The sequence below is a fragment of the Balaenoptera borealis genome (assembly GCF_965194805.1).
Source record: "Balaenoptera borealis genome assembly, chromosome: 8".
Lineage (NCBI taxonomy): Eukaryota > Metazoa > Chordata > Mammalia > Artiodactyla > Balaenopteridae > Balaenoptera > Balaenoptera borealis.
Window position 1 is genome coordinate 120,800,059 of NC_138865.1, and position 13,821 is coordinate 120,813,879.

The following is a 13,821-nucleotide window of genomic DNA, read 5'->3' on the forward strand; positions in this document are numbered from 1 at the left end:
CAGGGCTGACCACCAGGGGGCGGGCTGTGCACACTCTACTGGATGGAGCAACTGGAGCAGGGAAGGGACACCCGGGGTCATTCTGGGCGTCCCCCTGCCTCGGATCCAACATGCACCTTTTATTGTTAGCCTCCAGGCCCACACACAGTGGGAGCTGCTCAGAGGCGGGAGGGGGCTCTGAGACCCCCTATAGATCATTCAGCTACTGTCCCCCCTGCACTCACCCTGAGCAGGGGCTGTGTTAGGCCCGGGGGCGGTGCTGACATGACAGGTGGTCCCTGCCCTGCAGGAGCTCACGGCCTGGAGGGGCAGATAAAGCAAATCCACGTGAGAGAGAAGAGCAAGTGCTCTAGGGAAATGGGTCAGGGCCCCGGAGGAAGGGCCGGGAGCCCCTGGGGGTCTAAAAGGCTCCCTGGTGACATTGATGCCAGGACCAGAAAGACAAGAGCAGCCAGCCCTGCACACTCTGTGAGCGGTGAGCTGGGGGGGAGCTCAAACGTGCAGAGACTCGGAGGCAGAAGAGAATTTGGCCGGCGAGCAGGTGAGACAGGAGCCAGTGTGGCTGGAGAGAGTGGGGAGGAGCGGAGGTGGGGGGATGGGGGGGGGCAGGGCCAGACCCGGGGCTGGAAGGACGTCCTGGTGTCTGTGCCATGCGACAGCATCCCCTAACTTAGCGCTAACAAGGACAAACACTGCCCCTCTCAGTGTCTGTGACCAGGAGGCAGGCTCAGCTCAGCTGGGAGCCTCTGCCCCGCGGTCCCCCAGGAGGCTGGGCTGTGGTCTCAGCTGAGGCTCAGTCAGGGTGGGGTCTGTCTCTGAGATCATTCTCGGGTTATTGGCGGGATTCAGTTTGGACGGGGGCTCGGGTCTTTCCTGTCTGTGGGCCGGGACCCAGTGTCGGTTCTTTGCACTGGAGCCTCTTAGGGCAGCTCGTTAATACCTGATCTTGATTCTCTAGAACATTGGACCAGAGACAGGGAGAGAGAATGAACACAGGAGGGAGGGAACCAGGCAGAAAGTCACAGACTTTTCATAAACCAGTCTTGGAAAAAACCGCCCATCCCTTTTGCCCAATTCTATCCGTTCGAACCCAGTCCCAAAGCCCATCCACCCTCAGGGGAGGGACGACACAGGCATGTGTGGCAGAGGCGGGGAGGCTGGGAGCCGTCGTGGGGCGGCCCACCCACAGGCCGAGGTGAGACACCTGGACCTGAGTTTAAACATGACAGGAGGACCTGGAAGGTTGTTGCTAGAGGGGGATGATGTCAAAGTGTCATTCCTTTCACCCCTCCCGGGGGTACTGAGAAAGAGATAGGAGGGGAAGGGACTGTCCCTAGACCCCCGGGCAGACCCAGGCCTGTGTGAGTTGTATTCTGTGCTACACCAGCCCTTTCCGTGGTCTTCCCACTGCTAAGTCTGTGCATGACTTCCGTGTGATCCCAGCCCACGGGTTTTACAGGCACCATAGGTGTTCATAGGTGTCTACGCCTGATGACATTTCTAGGAAGCAGATGTTAGAATGACCCCACTGTGCAGGTGGGGAGACTGGTGAGGCCCTGAGAGGCACACAGCCTGTCCAGGGTCGCATCACTGGTGACAAGGAGGAGCCGGGTCTGAGCCCAGCTGTGTCCCCAGAGCTGGGGTCCTGGTGGCACCCAGGCCTCCCTGTTGGTGTCACCGTGCAGGGACACAGCATCGGGTGGGGGTGAGCAGTCAGCAGCCCAGAAGGGCCCTTGGGGAGCTCATGTCTGAGCAGGAAGCCCGAGTATGGGAACCCCAGGAAGTGACCTCACTTCCCCGATGACAGAGCCCAACAGAACTTGGAACCCAGTCACCAGGCACCACGTTCTAGAGAAGCCCCTGCCCAGCTCGCTCGGCCAGAGCCCTGGAATGAGCAACGTGCCCTCCTGCTGCGTCCTGAGGCCGCGGTCACAGACGCATCTCGCCATTTCCCCGGAGGCACCCTAAGGTGACACAGGTAGGCCCAGGGCAGCCCATTCCCGACGAGGCTGCCTCTGGGGTCCCAACTGGGGAGCTCTGTGTCCCCTCCCCGTGTGCATGGAAGGGAAGGTTCGTGTCTAGTTGGCCTGCCCCGATGAGGAGCCAGAAGCCTGGTGGGCCAATCGTGTTGACCCCCCAGGTCAAGGTCACGGGGTGGGATGTGGGGAGCTGGGGCGGCGCCCTTCTGCCCGAGGTTTATCCCCAGTCCTGGAGATGGGTCTCACTTCATCCCGGGTAAGGTCTGTGCAGACACAGGTGGGTGCCTGATCTGGGAGCAGAGGGTCCAGTGGGCAGAAAAAGCATCAGCGTCGGGCGGGCAGGGCTCTGAGTCCTCAGGGCCACTGCCGGTCACTGTCTTTTCAGAGCTCCACTTGGGAGATCAGTGAGGGGCTGGTCGACGGGGACACCCCCTCCGTCTCCCTGAGTGAGGGGTATCCACACGGCCCACGAGGGCAGCACAGGCTGGGGTGAGTGCCGACATGAAGGGGTCTCCAGAACGAGGACCCCAGATGGCCTGGGAAGGTCACCTGCACCCGCTCCTGTGGAGACCCAGAGCCAGCCCTGGACCCGCCAGCCCTGCAGGGAGAACCAGCTCCGGCTCCGCCCTCAATGCCGGCTCTGACCCACACCTTCTACCTGCTCCCCCCAACCCAGAACTTTCCCTCCCCTCCCCTGTTATTTCTGTTCTGTTTTTGCTTTTTTAATTTTTACTTTTTCATTTTACATTATTTGCGATGTCTTTAATTTAGGCCTTAATATAGTGGCATTTAATTTTTTACATTTTAAATCGTGCACTTCATGAGCATCAAGTACATTCACAGTCACGTGCATCCTTCCCCACAGTCTCGGGGCAGACTGTTTCACTTGCAGAAGGAAAACCTGACCCAAAGCGCTCACTCCCTGGCCGCTCTCGCCTTTTGAGAAGGACCACATTCTGTCTACAGAGACACACAGCCGTAAATGAATCTGCGTGTGAGAGACACAGAGCCTGAGAGATACACACCAAACCACTCACCATGGTCACCTCTGAGGGTGGGATGTTCATGTCTCTTCTACTTTAGTTGATGCTTCAATTTTTTATAAAGTGCGTGTGTGCATGTGTGTGTATCTGCATGTGTGTCTGTATAACGTGTGCCTTTCTGTGTATGCGGGTGCACACAATTGTGTCTTGTGCGGACGTGTGCTGTGTGACGTGTATCTGCATGTACGTGTGTGAGTGTATTGTGCTAATGTGTGTCTGCCTGTGCTCCAGACCATTCCCACGGCTACACGGTTCTTACTCCAGTTGTGGGTGGTCCCATCTCCACCAGACCTCAAACCTTCTATGAATCCCTGCCCTGGTCACGCAGCCCCTCTGCTGCGGGTGCATCACATGTGGTCACGACCTTATTGTTGAGTTTTAAGAGTTCTTTATATTTTTTGGATATCAGTCCTTTATCAGATGTGTCCCTGCAAACATTTCCTCCCAGTCTGTGGCTTCTCTTCTTGTTCTCTCGTCATTGTCTTTCACGGAGCAGAAGTTTTTAACTTTAATGAAGTCCAGCTCATCAGTTATTTCTCTCACGGATTGTGCCTTGGTGTTGTATCTAAAAAGTCATCAGCACACCACATTAACAAATTAAGGAATAAAAACCATATGATCATCTTAATGGATGCAGAAAAAGCTTTTGACAAAATTCAACACCCATTTATGATAAAAACTTTCCAGAAAATGGTCATAGAGGGAATCTACCTCAACACAATAAAGCCCATATATGACAAACCCACAGCAAGTATCATACTTAATGGTGAAAAACTGAAAGTATTTCCTCTAAGATCAGGAACAAGACAAGGATGTCCACTCTTGCCACACTTATTCAACATAGTTTTGGAAGTCTTAGCCATGGCAATCGGAGAAGAAAAAGAAAAGGAATACAGATTGGAAAAGAAGAAATAAAACAGTCACTGTTTGCAGATGACATGATACTATACACAGAAAATCCTAAAGATGCCACCAGAAAACTACTAGAACTAATCAATGAATTTGGTAAGGTTGCAGCATACAAAATTAATGCACAGAAATCTCTGGCATTCCTATACACCAACAACGAAACATCAGAAAGAGAAATTAAGGAAACACTCCCATTTACCATTGCAACAAAAAGAATAAAATACCCAGGAATAAACCTGCCTAAGGAGGCGAAAGACTTGTACTCAGAAAACTACAAAACACTGATGAAAGAAATCAAAGATGACGTAAACAGATGGAGAAATATACCATGTTCTTGGATTGGAAGACTCAATATTGTGAAAATGACTATACTACCTAAAGCAATCTACAGATTCAATGCAATCCCTATCAAACTACCAATGGCATTCTTCACAGAATTAGAACAAAAAATTTTACAATTTGTATGGAAACACAAAAGACCCCGAATAGCCAAAGCAATCTTGAGAAAGAAAAATGGAGTTTGAGGAATCAGGCTCCCTGACTTCAAACTAAACCACAAAGCTACAGTAATTAAGACAGTATGGTACTGGCACAAAACCAGAAATACAGATCAGTGGTACAGGATAGAAAGCCCAGAGATAAACCCATGCACATATGGTCACCTAATTTATGACAAAGGAGGCAAGAACATACAATGGAGAAAAGACAGCCTCTTCAATAAAGTGGTGCTGGGAAAACTGCACAGCTACACGTAAAAGAATGAAATTAGAACACTACATAATACCACACATGAAAAGAAACTCAAAATGGATTAAAGACCTAAATGTAAGACCAGACACTATAAAACTCTTAGAGGAAAACATAGGAAAAACACTCTTTGACATAAACCACAGCAAGATCTTTTTTTGACCCACCTCCTAGAGTAAAGGAAATAAAAATAAACAAATGGGACTTAAACTTAAAAGCTTTTGCACAGCAAAGGAAACCATAAACCAGACAGAAAGACAACCCTCAGAATGGGAGAAAATATTAGCAAATGAAACAACAGACAAAGGATTAATCTCCAAAATATACAAACAGCTCATGGAGCTCAATATCAAAAAAACAAACAATCCAATTAAAAAATGGGCAGAAGACCTAAATAGACATTTCACCAAGGAAGACATACAGATATCCAAGAGGCACATGAAAAGATGCTCAACATCACTAATTATTAGAGAAATGCAAATCAAAACTACAATGAGGGGGGCTTCCCTGGTGGTGCAGTGGTTGAGAATCTGCCTGCCAATGCAGGGGACACGGGTTCGAGCCCTGGTCTGGGAAGATCCCACATGCCGTGGAGCAACTTGACCCGTGAGCCACAATTACTGAGCCTGCGCATCTGGAGCCTGTGCTCCGCAACAAGAGAGGCCGCGATAACAAGAGGCCCGCGCACCGCGATGAAGAGTGGCCCCCACTTGCCACAACTAGAGAAAGCCCTCGCACAGAAACGAAGACCCAACACAGCCATAAATTAAAAAAAAAAAAAAAACAAACAAACTGCAATGAGGTATCACCTCACACCAGTCAGAATGGCCATTATCAAAAAATCTAGAAAGAATAAATGCTGGAAAGGGTGTGGTGAAAAGGGAACCCTCCTGCACTGTTGGTGGGAATGTAAATTGATACAACCACTATGGAAAACAGTATGGAGTTTCCTTAAAAAACTAAAAATAGAACTACCATATGACCTAGCAATCCCACTACTGGGCATATACCCTGAGAAAACCATAATTCAAAAAGAGACATGTACCACAATGTTCATTGCAGCTCTATTTACAATAGCCAGGACATGGAAGCAACCTAAGTGTCCAATGACAGATGAATGGATAAAGAAGATGTGGCACATATATACAATGGAATATTACTCAGCCATAAAAAGAAACAAAACTGAGTTATTTGCAGTGAGGTGGATGGACCTAGAGTCTGTCATACAGTGAAGTAAGTCAGAAAGAGAAAAACAAATACCGTATGCTAACGCATATATATGGAATCTAAAAAAATAAAAAATGGTACTGATGAACTTAGTTGCAGGGCAGGAATAAAGAGGTAGACATAGAGAATGGACTTGAGGACACGGGGTGGGAGGGGGAAGCTGGGACGAAGTGAGAGAGTGGCATGGACATATATACACTACCAACTGTAAAATAGATATCTAGTGGGAAGCAACAGCATAGCACAGGGAGATCAGCTCACTTTGCGATGACCTAAAGGGGTAGGATGGGGAGGGTGGGAGGGAGACGCAAGAGGGAGGGGATATGGGCATATGTGTACGCATATGGCTGATTCACTTTGCTGTACTACAGAAACTAACACGGTATTGTGAAGCAATTATACTCCGATAAAGATCTATTTAAAAAAAAAAAGAGTTCTTTATAGTTTTTGGATATCAGTCCTTTATCAGATGTGTCCCTGCAAATACTTCCTCCCAGTCTGTGGTTTCTCTTCTCATTCTCTCGTCGTTGCCTTTCACGGAGCAGAAGTTTTTAATTTTAATGAAGTCCAGCTCATCAGTTATTTCTCTCACGAATTGTGCCTTGGTGTTGTATCTAAAACGTCATCCCCATACCCAAGGTCGTCTAGCAAAGGATGGATGTGAGTGGGGAAGGGAGGGGCCCCCAAGCCTGGGATTTGCCAAAAGCCCCCCGGGGAGGTGACTAGGTGTCGAGTTTGGTGTCCTTGGAGACTGAAGGAGGCAGCAGCGGGAGAGGCAGCGGAGGGTCCAAGGGAGCCCTGGGCTGGGGCTGGGGGAGCAGCTTTGGCAGGCACCCGAGACCAGCCTCCTCACCACCCCCGCCTGGATGGCACAGGACCGGCTGATGCTGAACTCTGCGGTGGAGGACTGTCTAGGGTGGGAGCCTGGGGGCGGGCCGGGCAGGACCGGGACCCTCAGGTTGAAGGAGAGCGACCCCGCTCTGAGCCCTGAGCTCTCAAACCGCCCCCCCCCCCACCAAGAGCCTCCCACCTCCCCAGGGGCTGGGCGTCGTGCCCACCTCAGCCTGTAGCGAGCGGAGGCTCCGCAGAGCCCCTGGCCAGGCCCGGGGCCGGTGGGCTCAGAGCTGCCCACAGAGCTGCAGGAGGCTTTTCTGCACTGGACCCCAGCCCTCACTCAGCGGTGCCCCTGGGGAAGGAACTGGGGCCACTCCAATACCAGGGAGCACAGAACTGCCCAAGCAGTCCCAACCTGCCCGGGCCTCAGCGTCCCCAGCTGTCATCAGAGAGGGTGGGGCTGGCAGGTCCCTGGGCCCCCCTGCTGGAGCCCCCTCCCCTGGGACCCAGGCCTGGCGTAGGTCCAAGTCCTGTTTCTGGGCGTGCCCTGTCCCCTGGTGGTCGCTGCCAGTAACGCAGCCTCAGAAGGGGCCAGGACTGGGGGGCTGGGAAGGGATGGGGGTTCTTTCTGCTGCACTTTGGCTCTCTGCCTTCCAGGAGAAGATGAAGGGGGAGGTGAGCAGCTGTGGCCTCACTGCAGGGAGCGGGGTGTGAGATCAGAGACCATGCCTGGCTCCGCGGCCCCTGCGTCTTGCATTTATTGGGAGAGTTGGAGGCACAGACCAGAGGAGACCCGTCCCATTGGCTGCTGTGCGTGGGGACTGCCATCAGGGAAGTCCTCCTGGAGGAGGGGCGTTTGAACCCGATTGTAAGAAACGGGGCGGGGGGTCGTTCTGGATGGAAGTGGAGGGAGGAGGGTCCCGTGTGAGCAAGGGCCCGGGAGCGGCCCCCTGCCCCGGCCTGCACCCCGACGAGGCCCCGCCTGCGTCCTGTCCTTCCTCAGCAGCGCAGACACAGCTGGGGGCTCGGGTGCCCCGGGCCAGCTCCTCCCGCTCCGATGCAAGGAGAGCGTGGGAGCTGCTTCCAGGGGTCCCTGAAGGCCACGTAAGGGGGGTGGGTCCTCCCCTGGCAGCTTCTCCCCAGAGGCTACTTACCTCCTGGGGAGGGGCAATATCTATCTGTTGTAAAGGGTAAATGCTAGGCTTGAATATCTTATTAAAATGCAGGTTCTGGGGGTTTCCCTGGTGGCGCAGCGGTTGAGAATCTGCCTGCCAATGCAGGGGACGCGGGTTCGAGTCCTGGTCCGGGAAGATCCCACATGCCGCGGAATAACTAGGCCCGTGAGCCACAACTACTGAGCCTGCGCGTCTGGAGCCTGTGCTCTGCAACAAGAGAGGCCGCGATAGTGAGAGGCGCGCTCACCGCGATGAAGAGTGGCCCCCGCTTGCCACAACTAGAGAAAGCCCTCGCACAGAAACGAAGACCCAACACAGCCAAAAATAAATTAATTAATTAACTAATTAAAAACAAAACAAAACAAACAAAAAAAAAACGCAGGTTCTATTACAGCCCAGCAGCTGTGGTTTTGTCCTTTTACTCCCTGTGCTAATGAAATGACACACAGACCCTCAAGTTCCTCCCAGAATTAAGACATTTACAGGGTCTCATGAGTAGGCTCTCAACGCATCTTCCACTGGTTTTCTCTTCCCCTTCACAAGTTTACGCCTCTTTGTCCTTCTGTCTGAGCGACGCAGTCCATGGACACCGGGGGCCCGGTTCTGCCGCAGACCTCTGGGAGCAGGAGTCACGGGGGTAACTTTTTCTGTATAAGCATCTGGGCCGGTCAGCGTTCTGACTGCAAATACCAGGTGCGACTCCAGCGAATTTCAGCGGAAACAGTCAGGGAGGTGGCTCTGCAGCTCACATGATCCGCAAGAACGTGGACAATCGGACCGGAGGGTGTGCGGGTCCAGGGGGCAGAGGTCACAGAGAGGCCCCAGCCCCAGCCTAGGAAGAGCCCAGTGGGCAGCGTGTCCTGGGCCGCAGACGTCACTGGTTCAGGACATGCGCTGTGCTCGCTTCCCGACAACACCTGATTTCAGACACCTGGCCTCCAAGCTGTGAGGGTATAGCTGTCTGATATTTTGAACCACCCACACTGTGTGTGTGCACACCGACACACCGACACACACACACACACACACACACACAGGCCACTGTGGTGCCCACAGGCGAGCGCCTCGTCTCTGGCTGAATTATGCCCTCCGAAAAGCCCACCTGGGGACTGGAGAACAGCTCCTGCCTTTGGTCCTGCGAGGCCGGGACCCGCTCCTCTGAGACGCCCCCCGGCCTTTCCTGAGCACAGCAGCCCTGCCCCTCGCAGGTGGACAGCAAGACGCCCCCTGGAAGGAGCCGAAGTGGCGCCACTCAAACCACCTGTTTCACAGACCAGCGCCGCTGTTGTTCTAATCCATGCTGGTTTCCCTCCGGAGGCTCTGGGGAGTACCGTCCTCTCATTTTCCAGCCTCTAGAGGCTACATCCTCCCTCGGCTCGCGGCCTCTGCGTCCGTCCACCTTCAAGGCCAGCAGCGTCCAGTGGGGCCGCCTCACATTGGGAAAAACACAAGTCAAAAATTTCCAGAACTATCAATGACCACAGGTCGAGAGAAAATTATTGAAAAGAATCATAAGGGATTTGATTATGCTGTTCGACTCTAATAACCTAATGTGCTTAAAACACCAAATGGATGATTATCCAGGCAAATACAAGTGCCCCAAACAGATGAGAGAAGCTAGAGGGAAAGGAGACAAATCCCTCACCAAGACAGACGGACAGACGGACAGTTGGGTACAGAGCTCCCACGCCATCCCCCGCCACCGGCGTGCTGGGAGTCTCTGGCCCCTTTAGGGGGTGAGCGGCTCCAGGGCTGGCATGAGGGCCACAGAACCCTCACAGCCTCCTACAACACTGGGAAAAAGTCTCCAGCCGAGCCTGATGACGACAGCATGGTAGAGAAAGCCATGGCGTGAATGATTTGTGCTCGCATAGCATGGAGGAGAGGTTCTGTGTGCCTTACAGGCAGCTGGTCATTTCATGTACCTCATGTCCTCACTGAGGCCAGGGCGCCCCGCCGGCCCAAGGCAGGGCCGGGTCTGGGTCGGCAGCCAGCCCAGCGCCCACGCACCTCCACCCCACCTCCTGCTGCTGTGGCCAGGACTCCTTGTGCATCCACACGAAACTCTAAATGGCGTTGTTGTTACCGAAAGCGGGGTCCCGCTACTCACTGCTCTAAAGCCAATAAAGAGGCCAGGTTGGCAGAAAGGAAAGTCTGCTTTATTTTGGAGGCCAGCAACGGGGGACGGGGGAGGGCGGACTCCTGTCCAAAAACCGACTGGCCCCCCACTGACAGTCAGGGGACAAGAGCTTTTATAGACGGAGGGAGAGGGCTACGTGCAGAAACAGCACAGTCAGCTCTGACACTCATCTTGAAATTGGTCCTGCGGTGCTCTGATCAGCGTCATCTGGATTGTTTTAGGTACAGTTAGTCTTCAGTTCCAGGGTTGGTTTGTTCCCATTTCCTTGAGGCCAGTTCTCAGAATTGCGGCAGCTTCATGGCTACAGCCTGGTCATCATGTAGTTCACTTCTTCCACCTGGTGGGCGTTTCAGTATCTACAAGACGGCTCACAGGATACGGCTCAGAATATTATCCATAGCCCTTGAGGAGGAACTAAAGGTCCTTGACTTTGCTTAGTGACTAAACTATGATTATTTTGTCCTGTTTGACTGTTTTCCTTGCTTCTGCATTTTTCCACTTCTCTGAGGAAACTTATTCTTTGGTTAAAGTTTTTCTACAGACAAAAGGCAGGTGGAGGACATGGGGGGGGAAGGACCATGGGGGTCCTGCTCCATTTCATAGTTGTCCCTAGAATCCAACAGCCCAGCAAGCATCTAGGTGAACTTTAGACCCAGAAGACGTCTCTGAACAAACCGTATTCAGATAATACAGATCAAGAGGAATAACGATTTCTCTGTAGGTGATGAAGTCTGTTAAAAGCTCTTTCCTTAAGTTCTCTAAAGGGATATGGAGAGATTTCCAGTATTTGCTGTTAAGTGAAAAAAAGGAAAAGGAGAAGCACGTGTATACTGTGTGCTAACTTTTGTGGGAGAGAGAATAGAAGAAGAATATACAGGTGTGTCTGGAAAAAGAAACACGGGATGGTTGCACAGACATCAGTGAGTCTAGTTCCTGGTGGAGAGGAAGTGGGCGGAGAGGGTAGGGAGAGAACTGAGCCTTTTGTGAGCTAACTTTTCATGCAATTTTAACTTTTGAACCAGTTAATAGCTTAGATATTTAAAATGTAAGACTAAAATAGAAAATAGAAGACAGCAAGCCATAAAATTAAAAACAAACAGAAACAAATGAATCTAACATCTACAAAATCGACAGGAAAAAAAATTTCAAGTAACTTTCTTTTTTTTTTTGCCAGTGACATATTTTTAATGGCCCCATAGTGATCCAGCACAGGGCTTGGTCAGTTCCAAAGTTAGGAAAATTAGACAGTGATGGAGTGAATATCCTATTCACGAAATCTTTGGCCAGATCCTGCCCACTGTGTTGTTAGACCATGTTCATTGTGCTACGGACAGCTACATCCTAGCCTGCTACCAGCACCGCCCTGGGGTCTCCCCCCGTGACAGTGCCTCTGCTTATTCATGCTCTGATCTTGCGTGGAATATATTCTAGAGAAAAAAAGAGCTGCAAAGAAATCTCAACTTCAACCCAGTAGTAACGCTCTGTGTATTGTGAAGCGCTGTTATTTGTTGCGTCATACTTGTCTTACTGGATTCTTCTGATAAATTTATGCTTTTAAAAGACTGTGTATACTGTTGTTATTGGATTTTTACATATTTGAGAGACATCTGCATTTTCTTTTCTGTGAAGAATTAAATCATACCCTTTGTCTATTGAATTCTTGGTGTTACTCCATTGATTTGTAGGAGTTCTTTATATGTTAAGGAAATTAGATATTATTTGTGCTATCAGTTAAAAATAATTTTTCTCAGTTTATTATTTCTCGTACTTGGCTTGTGGTATCATTTTAGTGTACTTTCTTTATGTAGTTAAATTTACCAATGTTTTCTTTTATGGCTTCTGACTGTTATTGCAGTTTTTGATCATTTTTAGAAAGGTTTCTCAGATTCTGAAATTAAAAATAATTTCTTCCTAGAATTTTCCTTGTTTCCTCTTTTGCTCTATCAGGAATTCATTTATTTGGATTCATGATTTAACACTCAAACTATATTTTCCAAATGTCCACCCAGTTTTCCCAAGACAGTTTATTTAACTACTGAGTGTTCTCACATTCCTAATTCTCATGTATATTTGGATCTGCTTATAGACTTTTTATTCTACCTACTGGTCTGTCTATTTATGTGCCAGAACCACAATATTTTAATTATCTCATCTTTAACATCTGGTTGAGTTAGTTCATCCTAATTTGTCTTCTTTAATCAGGATTTTACTAGTCATTCTTTTTTTTTTAAATTTCATATTTATTTATTTATAAATTTATTTATTTATTATTTTATTTGTGGCTGCGTTGGGTCTTCATTGCTGCGCATGGGCTCTCTCTAGTTGCGGCAAGCGGGGGCTGCTCTTCATTGTGGTGTGCAGGCTCTAGGCACGTGGGCTTCAGTAGTTGTGGCACGTGGGCTCAGTAGTTGTGGCTCGCGGGCTCTAGAGCTCAGGCTCAGTAGTTGTGGCGCACGGGCTTTGTTGCTCTGCGGTATGTGGGATCTTCCCGGACCAGGGCTCAAACCCGTGTCCCCTGCCTTGGCAGGTGGATTCTTAACCACTGCGCCACCAGGGAAGTCCCTACTCGTTATTCTTATTTATATCTTCAATTTTAGAATCAAATGGTCTGGTAAAAAATATGGTTGATATTTTAATGGAATTGCATTTATAGCTTGACTTAGGGAGAATTGACATCTTTTTTTTTTTTTTTTAATTTATTTATTTATTTATTTATTTTTGGCTGTGTTGGGTCTTCGTTTCTGTGCGAGGGCCCTCTCTCTAGTTGCGGCAAGTGGGGGCCACTCTTAATCACGGCGCGCGGGCCTCTCACCATCGCGGCCTCTCTTGCTGCGGAGCACAGGCTCCAGACGCGCAGGCTCAGTAGTTGTGGCTCACGGGCCCAGCTGCTCCGTGGCATGTGGGATCTTCCCAGACCAGGGCTCGAACCCGTGTCCCCTGCATTGGCAGGCAGACTCCCAACCACTGCGCCACCAGGGAAGCCCGAATTGACATCTTTATGGGATGCTCTATCCACAATTATATCTTTCCTTTGTTTATGTCTTTTGTTGAGTCCTCAGGCGTGTAAATTTTTTTCATATTGAGTTTTTGTAATAATTATTAAATTTATTATTAAAAATAATTTTGAAATTGATGAGTCTTGATAGTCTCAATAGAAACCATCTTATAATTTTTCTCACAATCTATTACTATGATTACTTTTATCAATAGATTTATAAATATGAAAACTTCTTACAATCCTAGAATGAATCTCTGTGTATCACCCTTTAAAAGTGTTGTTGGGTTCTGTTTGATAACATTTTAGTTAGTATTTTTACATTGATACTAAAAAATGAGATTGGTCTATAACTTTCTTGTCAGGGTTTGAAAATAAAGTCCTAACTTCATAAAAATGATGAGACGTTTCCTCAATTTTCTAGCTTTCAAACCAACAGTTCCTTAAGGTTGTGCTAGATTTTCACTGTAAAACTGTCTGGAAGTGGTGTTTTTTGGGGGAGAAAATAACTCTTTAATAATTTATTTTTTCTAGTTTTTCTAAGAAATTAGTCCATTAACATAACTCTTTCACTGTCAGGTTGAGTAATTTATATTTTCCTAGAAAATTACCTATTTCATGGAAATTTTCATTTTTTCCCATGGGGTTAAGTAAACCTTTTTCTTTCTAATGATTTTTTAGTTTCTTCTCCTTTTGTGGTTATTTTCACAATAGCATTTGTTATTTTGTGTATTTTTCCTTTTTAATTAGGTTACCTAATGGTATATCTATT

At 49.1% G+C, this 13,821-nt stretch overlaps 1 long non-coding RNA gene across 2 annotated transcripts; it reads left to right on the forward strand.

Moving 5' to 3' along the window:
- Positions 1-322: 322 nt before the first annotated feature.
- On the forward strand, positions 323-2,940 carry LOC309633210. Of its 2 annotated transcripts, none has more exons than XR_014247384.1 (3): positions 323-541; positions 1,808-1,978; positions 2,322-2,940. It is a non-coding gene; the product is annotated as an uncharacterized lncRNA (long non-coding RNA). The 2 variants fall into 2 exon arrangements; XR_014247385.1 differs by having other exon boundaries at positions 2,365-2,940.
- The last annotated feature ends 10,881 nt before the right edge of the window (positions 2,941-13,821 follow it).